Source organism: Molossus molossus, unplaced genomic scaffold (assembly GCF_014108415.1).
Source record: "Molossus molossus isolate mMolMol1 unplaced genomic scaffold, mMolMol1.p scaffold_m16_p_1, whole genome shotgun sequence".
Taxonomy (NCBI): Eukaryota; Metazoa; Chordata; class Mammalia; order Chiroptera; family Molossidae; genus Molossus; species Molossus molossus.
In genome coordinates, this window is record NW_023425344.1 from 218849758 (window position 1) to 218862067 (window position 12310).

General features: G+C 49.1%; 1 non-coding gene across 1 annotated transcript; it reads left to right on the forward strand.

The window, feature by feature from the left end:
* Nucleotides 1-6549: 6549 nt before the first annotated feature.
* LOC118622648 lies at nucleotides 6550-6665 on the forward strand. Its single transcript, XR_004958102.1, has one exon. It is a non-coding gene; the product is annotated as a U4atac minor spliceosomal RNA (small nuclear RNA).
* The last annotated feature ends 5645 nt before the right edge of the window (nucleotides 6666-12310 follow it).

A 12310-nucleotide genomic window follows, 5' to 3' on the forward strand; every position in this document is an offset into this window, starting at 1 on the left:
AAGAGTCACACTCGGGCACCCCAGTGGTCCTCCCGGCGGCGTGAGTGAATGTGCTCTGTCACAGAACGCTTCCCCTTCCAGCCTGCTCACACCGTCACTCAGCCCCGCCACTGGCTGCAAGCTTGGGTTCTGGGACTTTGCCCCCGTGTTTCTAGTCCCTCTAGCGGGTCCTGGCGCTTTGAGCAGTGAGCCCGCCCACTCCACGCCTCCTGGCTTCTCCAGGCTGAAACCCTCAAGTTTCCTCACGTAACATGATTTCCAGGTCCCTTTCTCATTCTGCCTGTGATCACTGGATTTCTTGTATGTTCACAGAAAGGTACTGTAACCGTAACAACGAAGCCAGCAAATATGTAGGGATCTATTGTGTGGCGGGCATCTCACCAGGTGCGGTAGGGGGAGGGGCACACAGGTGTCACACCTGGTCTCTGGCCTCAGGGAGCTGACCATAGAGGTGAGAAGGAAACAAGTTACCCTCACATTTGCAGGCCAATGGCAGACACCTATCATATTACAAGTGTAAGAGTTAGGGGGTGGTAGCTGGAGGGTACAGAATCTCTTTGAGAGTGATGAAAATGTTCTCACAATGATTATGGTGAAGGTTGCATGTAATCTGTGAACATACTAAAAACCATTGAATTGTACACTTTATGTGGTGAATGATATGGTATGTGACTTACATCTCAATAACTGTTAAAGATCTTGAAAGTTTGTCCAGCAGGTGTGGCTTAGTGGATTGAGCGTTGTCCCATGGACGGAGAAGTCCTAGTTCGATTCCTGGTCAGGGCACATGCCCGGGTTGTGGGCAGGATCTCCAGTGGGGAGTGTGCAGGAGGCAGCTGATCAATGTAGCTCTCTCACATTGATGTTTCTGTCTCTCTCTCCCTTCCTTTCTCTATAAAAAATCAATACAAACATATTTTTTTAAAAAGGTTTTAAAAGTTTAACAGTTAAAATATGTTCTGTCTCCTACCTTGAAAAGTATTCCTTCATGCCCAGCAGGTGTGGCTCAGTGGTTGAGCCTCGACCCATGTGCCAAGAGCTCACTGGTTTGATTCCCAGTCAGGGCACATGCCCAGGTTGTGGGCCTGATCCCCAGTGGGGGGCATGCAGGAGGCGGCCAATCCATGTTCTCTCATATCAATGTCCCTGTCTCTCTTCCTCTTCCTTCCTCTCTCTCTAAAATCAATAAAGAAAAATTTTTAATTAAAAAAAGTATTCCTTCCTAACGAACCTGCAGGGCCAGGGTTGAAGTTGGAGTTCTTGGAGTCCGTGGAGTTCTGTACTGGAATGTGGTAGCACAGGGAGAGCTGGTCTGGCCCACACCTCCCCACACCCCATCTTCCCACCCCAGCTCTGCCCTGCACCTTAAGAAGCCCAAGCTCCCAAGTTCCTGCTCCATCCATAGCACCCCCCCCAGCACCCTTATGGCTAGAGGTAGTGGGGTCTACCCTGGGAAGGTCAGACTCAGGGAAGACACTATCCCAGGCTCAGGGGAGCTAGGAGCCTTTGGCCAGGGCATTCCGGAGCATGGTCCAGAGCAGTGCTGTGCCATAGAACATTCTGTGAAGCTGGAAATGCCTTATAGTATCTGCACTGTCCAGTATGGTAGTTACTAACCTCAGTTGACATTGAGCATTTGAAATGTGGCTACTACACCTGAGGAACTGAACTTTTAAAAACAATCCTCACCCGAGGATATGTTTTTATTGATTTTTAGAGAGAAATGGGGGGAGATGGTGAGGGGGCAGGGGAAAAACATCAATGTGAGAGAGAAACATTGATCAGCTTCCTCCTGTATGTGCCCTGACCAGGAATCAAACCTGAAACCTTTTTGGTGCACGGGGACCACGCTCCAACCAACTGAGCCACCTGGCCAAGGCAGGAATTAAATTCTTAATTAAGTAACATTTAAATTCAAATTGCCACATGTGGCCAGGGGCTAGCATGTCAGACAGCATAGGTGTGTGTGTGTGCGGCAGGGGGGCTCTGACTGGACATGTCCTGTTGACTGTCCACTTCGTCGCAGGAGGGGGTGGGCTGGAGGAGAATCAGAGTGGGGGTCCCAGGTCTCAGGAGGATCCCGGGAAAGGGAAATGAGGTTTGTTCTCAGAAGGAAACTGCCATGTGAGACAGCACATTCCTGTCCAGCCGAGCTCTCCAGATCTCCGAGGAGAGAGGGGCAGGTGGCTGTGGGCTGGCGGAGGGGAGCGACTTGAAGCACCCCCAGAGGAGTCCTCCCGAGATATTTGCGGGGACCTGTTTCTCATAAGAGGCTTGCTTTGATAGCTCAGGCCTGCTAGGACTGTGGGTCTTGGCAAAGAGAAAAGGCTCTGCTATTTTTTCTGCCGAGGCCATGTGAACAGGGCAGGCCGTGTGCATAGTTTCCATGGCATAATCTGCCTGTAAAGCCCTGTGTGTCTGGGAGGGAGGCACAAGGAGAGGCCCTCAGGTTGGCCTCAGTCAGAACTGGGCACTGGCCCAGGAGGCACATTCCCTCCAGATTCCTGCAGGGTCCTGAGCCATGAGGACAGGAGGGCCGTGCCTGGCTGGCCAAGCCTTTGGGAGCTCATTTGGTTGCTGATTGGGGTGAGGCTGTTGGCTCTTCCAGATGCCTGGACTAAGGTAGAGGAAAGATAATATCAGGGGAACTGGGCCTCGGTGAGGCGCAGCAGAACACAGGGTGCACCTTCACCGGGGGCAAAGCCGAGGCAGGCAAAGTCCTTGTCTGCACTTGGCTTCTGGTTCCCACCTGTAAAACCAAAGCTGCCTGCAGGCTGGCTGGGGCCCAGTCTTGAGGAGGAAACAGAATAGGATCATTTGCCCAGAACGATTCTAGGCAGATTCACTGAGTACCTTTCTCTGCTGGAGAAAGGATGTCCCTAAAGAAAAGATGCCACTTGGCCAGCCCCCGACAACTGGGGCTGGGCAGGCAGAAGCCAGGGACTCAGAGCATGGGCTAATATTTACTAAGCAACTACTAGCTACCAGGCTCTGTGTTAAGTGTTTTGCACGTTTCATCTCATTTGGAACAGTACAGATTAATAATCCTTGTAATAGTGAATAGTTCTTGAATGTCTACCAAGGGACCAGACATCAGTCCGTTTAATCCTCATAAACCCCCCTGTCTGTGGGGTGAAGGAAACGATGCCTCATGGGTAATTTTGCCCCAACTCACTCAGCCAGGAAATGATCTAGACAGAATTTGAACCCATACTTCCACCCAACACTCCCTGCTCTTAACTATTGATTTTCCTGGTAGATGTTCTGACTGTAGATTTTTTTTTTTTTTTTTTGTACATGCCCCTTAGCGGGAACTGAACCTGGGACACTCTGGCCCGCAGGCCGACGCTCCAACAGCTGAGCCAAACCGGCCAGGGCTTGACTGTAGATTTTTTAAGGCTCTATCCCAAGGGCCTTTGAAATGGAGCCTCAGCTCTGAGTTATCCAGTTTGCCTCAAAGCTCCTGCTTCCTGTGTCTACCCTGACTCCTTTGGGGTCTGGAAGCCTAGAGTCTCAGAGGTGCTCTGTCCTTGAGAGTGACTATCCCTTTGCCTGTTCTGAGTTTGTTGTGACGTGTGGGGTGGCAGCTCCAGGCCAGGGAGGTTGCCCAAGACAATCCTGCCTTTCTGAGGCGAGCTGTGCCTCAGGTCTCAGGCCGCAGCCGGCACACACAATGCCCTCTGTCTCCGCCAGGGCAGAAAGGCGCATTATTGCGGTCGGGTGACTCGGAGGGTGAGGTCTGCGGCCTGCACATCCCCCACGCGGCGCTGCCCTACGCCAGGGGCTGGCCAGAGGCGGGGTGTGGGGTGGGGTGCGGACACTCAGGGCCTGGGAGTCCCTTCCTCTTGAGGCACCTGCTTCGAATACCAGACTTGTTCCCTCATCTTCCATCCCCTTCTGTAGGTCTTTCCCTCACACCTAAGCCTTTGAAAGCTCGGATTTAAATTATTCTGGAAAGCACCCAATACTATGCCTGGTGCATCAGGCTCTTCCCAAATGTGACTTTCTCTTCTGTTTTCCTTTTCTGGTTTCTCATGTTTGGATTTTTTGTAGGTGGGAGATAATTCTGTCACCAGGAATTTTGACAGAGACCCTGAAAACAAGTGTGTTCTTAGTAGCAGTAACAGTCACACTGCCTGTGCCAGGCACCGAGCCAAACCCAGACCCTCCCCACAGCCCCGGGAGGGGCGCTCTTTCCAGTCTCACATGAAGTGTAAGAAGTGCAGCTCAGAGGGCTTGATGTCTCACCTGGTGGCAGAGCTAGTAAGTGGTGCAGCTGGGAGTCAAACTCAGTTCTTTTTCTTTTCTTTTCATGTCGCTCTTTATTATTATTATTATTATTATTATTATTATTACATTGGCTTAAGCCATTTTGGGTTTTTTTATGTTCAACATTTTATATTAGTTTCGGGTGGACAGCATGGTGACTAGACAATCCGATACTTTACCAAGTGTTCCCCTGGTATTTCCAGGACCCTCCTGGCACCACCCATTGTATTACTGACTGTATTCCCTACGCTGTGCTTTCCACCCCACGCAGAGTCAGGCCTGACGGGCTTCACGCGCTCGTGTTTGACTGTCGTTATAGGGCCCGATTGGTTTCCCAGGGCTGCTGTAACAAAGTACCAAAAACTAGGTGGCCTAGAACAACAGGTGTCTATTGTTTCACAGCTCTGGAGGCTTGAATTCCAAGATCAAGGCATCGATAGGGCTGGTTCCCTCTGAGGGCTGGGAGGGAAGGCTCTGTTCCAGGCCCTCGCCCAGCGCCTGGCAGTTGGCTGGCGATCTTCATGCAGCGTCCTGCTTGCATCCTCCTCCCGGTGTCCAAATTCCCCGATTATGAGGATGCCCGTTGTGTGGGATCAGGGCCAACTCTAATAACATTATTCTAATGTGATCATCTGCAAAAATCTTATTTCCAAATAAAGACATTCATAGGTTCTGAGGGTTAGAACTTCTACAACTTTTGGGGGGGGGGGGGAGCATAATTCAACCCACGAAAGCACTCTTCCCTGCTTAGCATCCTGGTGGCCCAGGATTCCTTAGAAGTATTGAGAGGAGGTGATGCTTCCTTTAGCTCCAAGGGCAAGAAAATCTCTTTTCATGACCCCTTTCACTTGCTCACATGGTACACACACACACACATGCACACATGTGTACATCAGGACAGAGGCTGGACTGCCACGTCAACATCTGGAGCCCAGGGAGACAGTGGCACATCTGGTCCAGGTGAGGCATGGAGAGTGCTCCAACGGGAAGAGGAGGCACAGCCAGCAGTGCAGACAGTCAGCCCTCTGAGCACAGCAGTTTGCACACAGCCATACCCAATCTGTTCTTGGAACACCTCCATTTCCCTTCCAGTTCCCGTATCCTGCCCAGATGCACCCTCCTTTGCCCCAGGCCCCAGCCCTCCCTGCAGTCTGAGTGGGTTAGAGGCAGGGAGCCTGTCTCTCTAGTGCTAGCATTTGGTGCAGGAGTAACTATGGAGCATGGGAGGGAGGGAGGCAGCTTGCCAGCTGCAAGGTGGACTCTTCCATCTGTACCTGCAGCAACACCCAAGTTGTCCCATCCGGTTACTGCTCCAGCTGGGACTCACTGGCAAGCCCCCACTCATCTGGTGTAGGTGGGGCCAGGGAAATCGATGCTGGGGATAGGATTGTTGCTTCCTGGGCCCCTAGCCGGAGGACTTTCACCATGGTCTTCTAACTGCCTGGCCAGCCACAGCCCAAGGCCTTCCCCCATAGCTTCTCCTCCCAGCTCTACCCGCAGCCTGTCCCAGCCTCCTTAGCTTCTTGCCCACCTCCGTGACTGGGTTCCTCCATGTCAGGCCTCCCGGCCTCACGAGTTATACACACACATGCTCACACACAACGACACATACATATACATATACTTTTCAGACTCACAATTCACACATGTTCACACATACCCATGCACACTTCATAAGTCACACACAGTCACATACTCACACACTTTCACACAGGCTTACTGTAATACTGGTAATACTCTCTCACACATGTGCACACACATTCTGTAATACTGGTAATACTCTCTCACACATGTGCACACACATTCACACACACACACGCACACAGACTCAAACACGCTCTCAGAACCCCCCTGCTTAGGGCTCTGTCATGCCTGAGCAGGGCTTCTTTAAGCTGGCTCCTTAGTGGGCTTATAAGTCAGTCCCCTGAGATAAAGTGCCCACTGGTTTTGCTGGGAGAATGAAAACTGAGACAGAGAGAGGGGCCCTCAGAGCCATGGGCGGGGGGACTGGAACCCTGCCTGACTTTGGGGTAAGTCCCAGCACCACCACTTCATGATTGTGTGAACTAAGGTACTTGCCTTATTTCTCCCAATCTCATTTTCTCATTTGGAAAATGGGAATAATGATACCTATTTCATGGAGTTGTGCTAAAACTAGAAAATAGATGATATAGCCTGGCATAAAAGAGGCAGTTATTATTTACTTCAAAATTCAATTGTATTTACATTTTAAGTAACAGTTACGATTCACAACTCAAGAGGCAGAAAAGGGTAAACATAGCCATCCTCTTCTTGGGGCTGTGTTACTGTCCAATGAACGTCTAGTGAGGATAATTAAACAACACATTCGCATCAATTAGAGAGGTCTGCTTTATCTTAGTGCAATTTTAGGGGGAAAAAAAGAAAAGGGTAAACAATGAAGTATCCCCCCTCCCTGTTCCCACCACCAGCCTCCTTCCCCACAACCAGCATTACCAGAGTCTTATTTTTTTTCCAGAGAGATTTTTACCTATATGAGTAACTATAGATGCATGTATTACGGTTCTGCCTTTTCCCAAGGATACTATGTATTGTACACACTGTTCTGTGCTTTACTTTTCTCAGTTAATATATCTTGGAGGATGTTCCATATTGGTATATTAAAGGCTCCCTCCTACTTTTATGGCTGTTTTGAATTTCATTATATGGGGGTCCCCTCATTTACATAACCAATTCTCAGTGGAAGGGACATTTCAGCTGTTTCCAGCCTTTTGCTATGTCAAACCAAGCTGCAGTGAAAAGTCTTGTACAAACATCATTTCGCACAGATGTGAACGTATCCATTAATACTATAAATATTGTGAAATGGACGCAAAAAGCTGCTTTTCCTGATGGCTCACTCTTCCTCTTTCATAGGCACCCATTTCTACACCCTTGGGCTTCGAGGAGTCTGACTGGCAATACTACACACACTGGAGGGCACCCAGTGCCATCACCAACCCAAGAGACCCTTGCTTTGGCTGAAGAGACAACCCTTCGCATTTCAGTTGGGTTCAGTCCACCTGTGATGAGCTACCCGGCCTGTATGTGGAAGGACAGTGATGAATAAGTTGGAGATCTGCTGAGGAGAAGGGCATTTGCAAACCAAAGAGCACAGTGCTCATACATTTGCCTATTGCTTCGTTTAGTCAACAGATGGTCACCGGACACACGCAACCTGGCGCTGCCGTGCTGGGGCTGAGGATCCCGTGCAGCCGAGCCAGGGCAGGCCCCGCCCTCATGGAGCCTGTAGTCATTTGGTGGAGACAGGCACAAAGCAAATAATCCACAAATGATACAAGCCAGGGCAGTAAAGCAGGGAGCAGAAAGAGCATTCCTCTGCTTAGGCCAACCCCAGAATTTTGAAGCAGGCAGGGCACCTCTTGACTCTCTTCTGAGGCCGCTTCAGGTTTTCCCTGGAGGCAGCAGGAGACAGCCTTCTTCCCTGGTTATCGTTCTACCTTTTCCCTCCTTTTCTTCACCCACTCTGGGCAGGTGAGGGCCTGGGGGCTGGGTTGGGGCAGCAGATGCTGCCATCCAGGCACAGCTGGACGCCTCGAGCTTCTCCCTGCTGCCCACCATCAGCCTCACCGGCCTTGGAGAAATGCTTTGGTCACAGGTGACAGTGGGAACTGTACAGTGAGGAGAGCTTAGCTGTCACCCACTTCCCTTCCAGGCCAGGGCTGCCCTGGGCTACAGCAGCTGCCTTGGGCCCGTTCTTTTTTGTTTTAAATATTTTTTCTTTATTGATTTTAGAGAGAGGAAGGGAGAGGGAGAGAGAGAGAAACATCGATGAGAGGGAACATTGACTGGTCACCTCCTGCATGCTCCCCACCAGGGATCTGTCCCACAACCTGGGCATGTGCCCTGACTGGAACTCCAACCAGCGACCTCTTGGTGCATGGGTCGATGCTCAACCATTGAGCCACACTGGCTGGGCTGGGCCTGTTCTTATGAGACCCAAAGCTGGCTCACCCTTCCCAACACACAGGAAAACAGAGATCTGATAAAACTGGGTTGCACCTAGGTGTCAGCCACTTAATGGGTGGCCCTCCCAGGAATATTTGCATGTTAGATGACACCATGCTGAGGGTTTTGCTTAATGCAAAGGAGTGAATTCCTAATGATAGAGGTCACCCAGGTGGGAAGATTTTGTTTGGGTGGATCACAGGCAACCTTCCTGTATTAGCAACAGTTTACCTCAGTTGGGATGGTATTTTCTACAATCTGCCTGATTTTGTTTTATTAATATTTTTTTTAGAGAGAGAGAGAGAAACATCGCTTAGTTGTTTCACTTATTTATGCCTTTATTGGTTGATTCTTCTATGTGCCCTGACCAGCAATTGAACCTGCAGCCTTGGCCTATCGGGACGGCGCTCTAACTAACTGAGCTACCTGGCCAGGGTTTGATCCCCAGGTGGGCGCATCCGGGAGGCAACTGGTCAATGTTTCTCTCTCGCACTGATGTTTCTCTCTCTTTCCCTCTCCCTAAAATCAATAGAAACATTAAAAAAAAAAAAAAAGAGTGCGAGCTCCTCCTGAGCCCCATGTATTTGCTAAACTTGCCTTCTGCAAGGTCCCCTCCGTCGTGAGGGTGGACCCATAGCGCTGCCACCGGAGGGAACCGCTGTCATGCCAGCATGGTGGCTGGTTTTCAACTTCTAGAATCAATCTGTTGAAGAGAAAGATTAAATGAAATGTTATCAAACATGACAATATAAATTTAGAAGTACATCTGACAGAAGTTAGGTATGGAAGGAGACATCTTAGTGGAAAGACAGGTCCAGGCCCCTAATAAACTCATTTTACTGAGTGAAGAGAGTGTTGAAAATGGACTCAACCAGAAATTAAGTGAGGTGTTTTGTTTTTTTTTTGGGGGGGGCGTACATGCCCCTAGCAGGAATTGAACGCGGGACTCTCTGGTCCACAGGCCAATGCTCCAACCGCTGAGCCAAACAGGCCAGGGCTCCAGTGAGTTTTAAGTATCTTGTTTAAAGTTACAAAAATAACCAGTAGAATAACTGAAAATTATATAATAACTAAAAAGAGGATTGGGGAGAAAGGTAGGGGTTGGGTTAGTGAGCTCAGTCCTCACCTTCCTTCGGGAGGACCCCCAGATAGCTGAAGTTGATAAATAAAAGTTTAGCAGCAAATTACTTTGTGTTAGGGCAATGACCATTTAAAGACAGAAAAGCATAAACGTGGTTGTTTCTGAGAAGGAGGACCAGAGTGGGAACAGTTACTTTTCTATAATCCCTATTATATCACATTTAAATTATGGGCAGATTTTACTTTCACACAACTTGCAAGAAATTATTTCTCAATTTTTTACCTTTTCCATAATGGGCATGTATGGTAATAATAAAGTATGATAAGAGAATACCTGAAAAGCTTAACTTACTTATTATTTATTTGTAAGGTTTTCATTGTTGTAAAAACACATGACAAAATCTACCATCTTCACCATTTTTACGTTTACAGTTCAGTAGCGTTCATTCTATTCACATTGTTGTACAACAGATCTCCAGAATATTTGCATTTTTTGAAATCAAACTATATTGCTATTGAACACCAGATCCGCATTTCCCTCTCCCTAGCCCCTGCAACCAACACTCTACTCTCTGCTTCTGTGAGTTTAACCACTTTAGAAAACTCATACATGTGGGATTATACAGTATTTGGCTTATTTCTCTTAGCATAGTATCCTCAAGCTTCATCCATGTTGTAGTACGTAACAGGATTTCCTTCTTTTTTAAGGCTGAATATATTCCGATGTATGCGTATCTCGCATTTTCTTATCCGCTCATCCCTGGATGCACACTTGAGTTGCTTCCACCTCTTGGCTATTGCAAGTAATGCTGCGATGAACATGAACATGCAAGCAGAGTTTATTTTTTAAAGAAGACACCACAAATAGATGCAGAAACGATGGTCAGAGAAAGTCCAGCATTTAGGTAAGTCCGTCATGGACCACAGCTAGTCCAGGGCATTAACTCTCGGGCTCTTGCCTTCCTTCTCCTGACAGCTAGGGAGCAGGTCAAGGCCGACCTCTTGGGATGGCCTGTAAGCTGAAGGAAGCACGAGGTGGAGTCTTGGACTAGAGTGGAAGGAGCAGGGACAGGAGCCAAGTTGGCAGCAGGCTGGCAGATAGTGCTCTTTGTCATCCACCCGCCTCTACGGAGTTCCCCACTGCGGGGGTTTTTCCAGCCCTGCTCATTTCTACTGGGTGCCAGTCTGGCTTCTGGTGCCTTGAGCTGTGATCTGAGTCCGGTGAGAAGGCATTTGCTGAACAGACTAACTTTCCCACAAACTCAGTCTTTTCCGTTAGTCTTGGGTCTGTGCCTTGCTGTTAATTTGCAGGCTGGTTTAGGTCTCTCCTTATCAGGACCCATTCACCTAGTCCCTATCTGTCATAATAGAGCAGATCCCTTTCTTTTCTTTTGTTAAATTGATTTTAGAGAGAGAGAAACGTAGATTTATTATTCCATTTATTTATGCATTCATTGATTGATTCTCGTGTGTGCCCTGACTGAACCCGCAACCTTGGTGTATCGGGACAACACTCTAACAAACTGAGCCACCCAGCCAGGGCAGAGCAGATCCCTTTCTGGGCTGGAGGTTGTGGGTGGAGCCCTGTCACTCCTGCTAGCTGGCTTGGATGCTTTCCCACTGTGTTAGGTGACAGATTGTTCTTGGACAGGAAATTTAAATTCAGCTTTTTCTCTGATGATCTGGGAGGTACTCAGTCAACACAAGTGGAACTGAAACCCCACAGGGACCTGGTCATTCATGGACCTTTGAGCTGGGGTCCTCAGGCACAGCGTGAGAAACTTTCCATAGTGGGGGAGGAGTATGGGATATGAGATCTCCAAAACCATGGGGTTGGCGGGGGCAGAGGAGAGTGTTCCCTATTGAGCTATTGGGAGGCGTGGAAGTTATTTCCTTCCTCCCTGGACTGTGGCTTTGGGGACACCTGGTAGCCTCAGAAGACCTTTTGTGAGGTTCTTTTCAGAGGGCATGGCTCTCAGAGGGAGACTGGGTGATGACAGTTGCCAGAGTTCAGGCAGCTGATGTCTGTGTTTAGGAAGGAGGTGGACACCGGGGGTCTTCCCTGTTTCCCATTGTACACCATCTGCCTTTCCTGATGCAGATGGTCAATTGGGCTGTTTCGTTCCAATTCATCCTGCCTCTTCCCTTCTGAGCTCTGACATGGATGGAGGAAGGATGTTCTCTAAGGCTTAGTGTCTAATACATAGCCACTAACCACATGTGGCTACTGAAATTTAAATTCATTTCAGTGAATTAAATTAAAAATTCAGTTCCTCAGTTGCACTAGCCACATTGCCAGTGCCCAATAGCCACAGGTGGCAAGTGGCTACCGTAATGGACACTGCAGACCTAGGACGTTCCCACCAGTACAGAAGGCCAGTGGGAAGGCACGGCCCTAAGCCTCCTCTCTCTTTTCTCCTTTACAATTCTTATCTGGAGAGACTGGAGGCTCCCTAGTCTGGAGCCGCCACATCATGCTGCCTACTGAAAATTCAGAAGCAGAGCATGAGCACAGAGGAAATGCCTTTGCTCCTCACTCAACATTGAGTCAAGGATGGCCTTAGGCTCGGAAATCTTGCTCTTCCTGAGTGTGACACCTACACACCTACGGTCCTGAAGCTGCCACCCAACCCTTTCAGTGAGTTCTGGCCTGCATCAGATCCCATTCTGCTTACCACTAAATCCACTGTATGGCGTCTTCAGGGGGTCCCAGCCTAACACGGTCTTCTGATCCAGATCCCATCCTAAAACACCCTATCTCCTTAGACGTTTATCTAGTTACTAACCCTGCTGTGGTGTCCTGAGATAGACAGCTGCTGCCTGTACATGGGCTCTCCTGGCCCTTAGTCTTCTGTTTCCTGGGAAAAGAGGCTGGCCATTAGGGTCGGGAGGAAGTGGGGACATGTCTATCTGGGATGTCTGGAATGGAGGATGAGGTTTTCCGGAATAACGGAGGACAGCTGTCCCGTCTTCC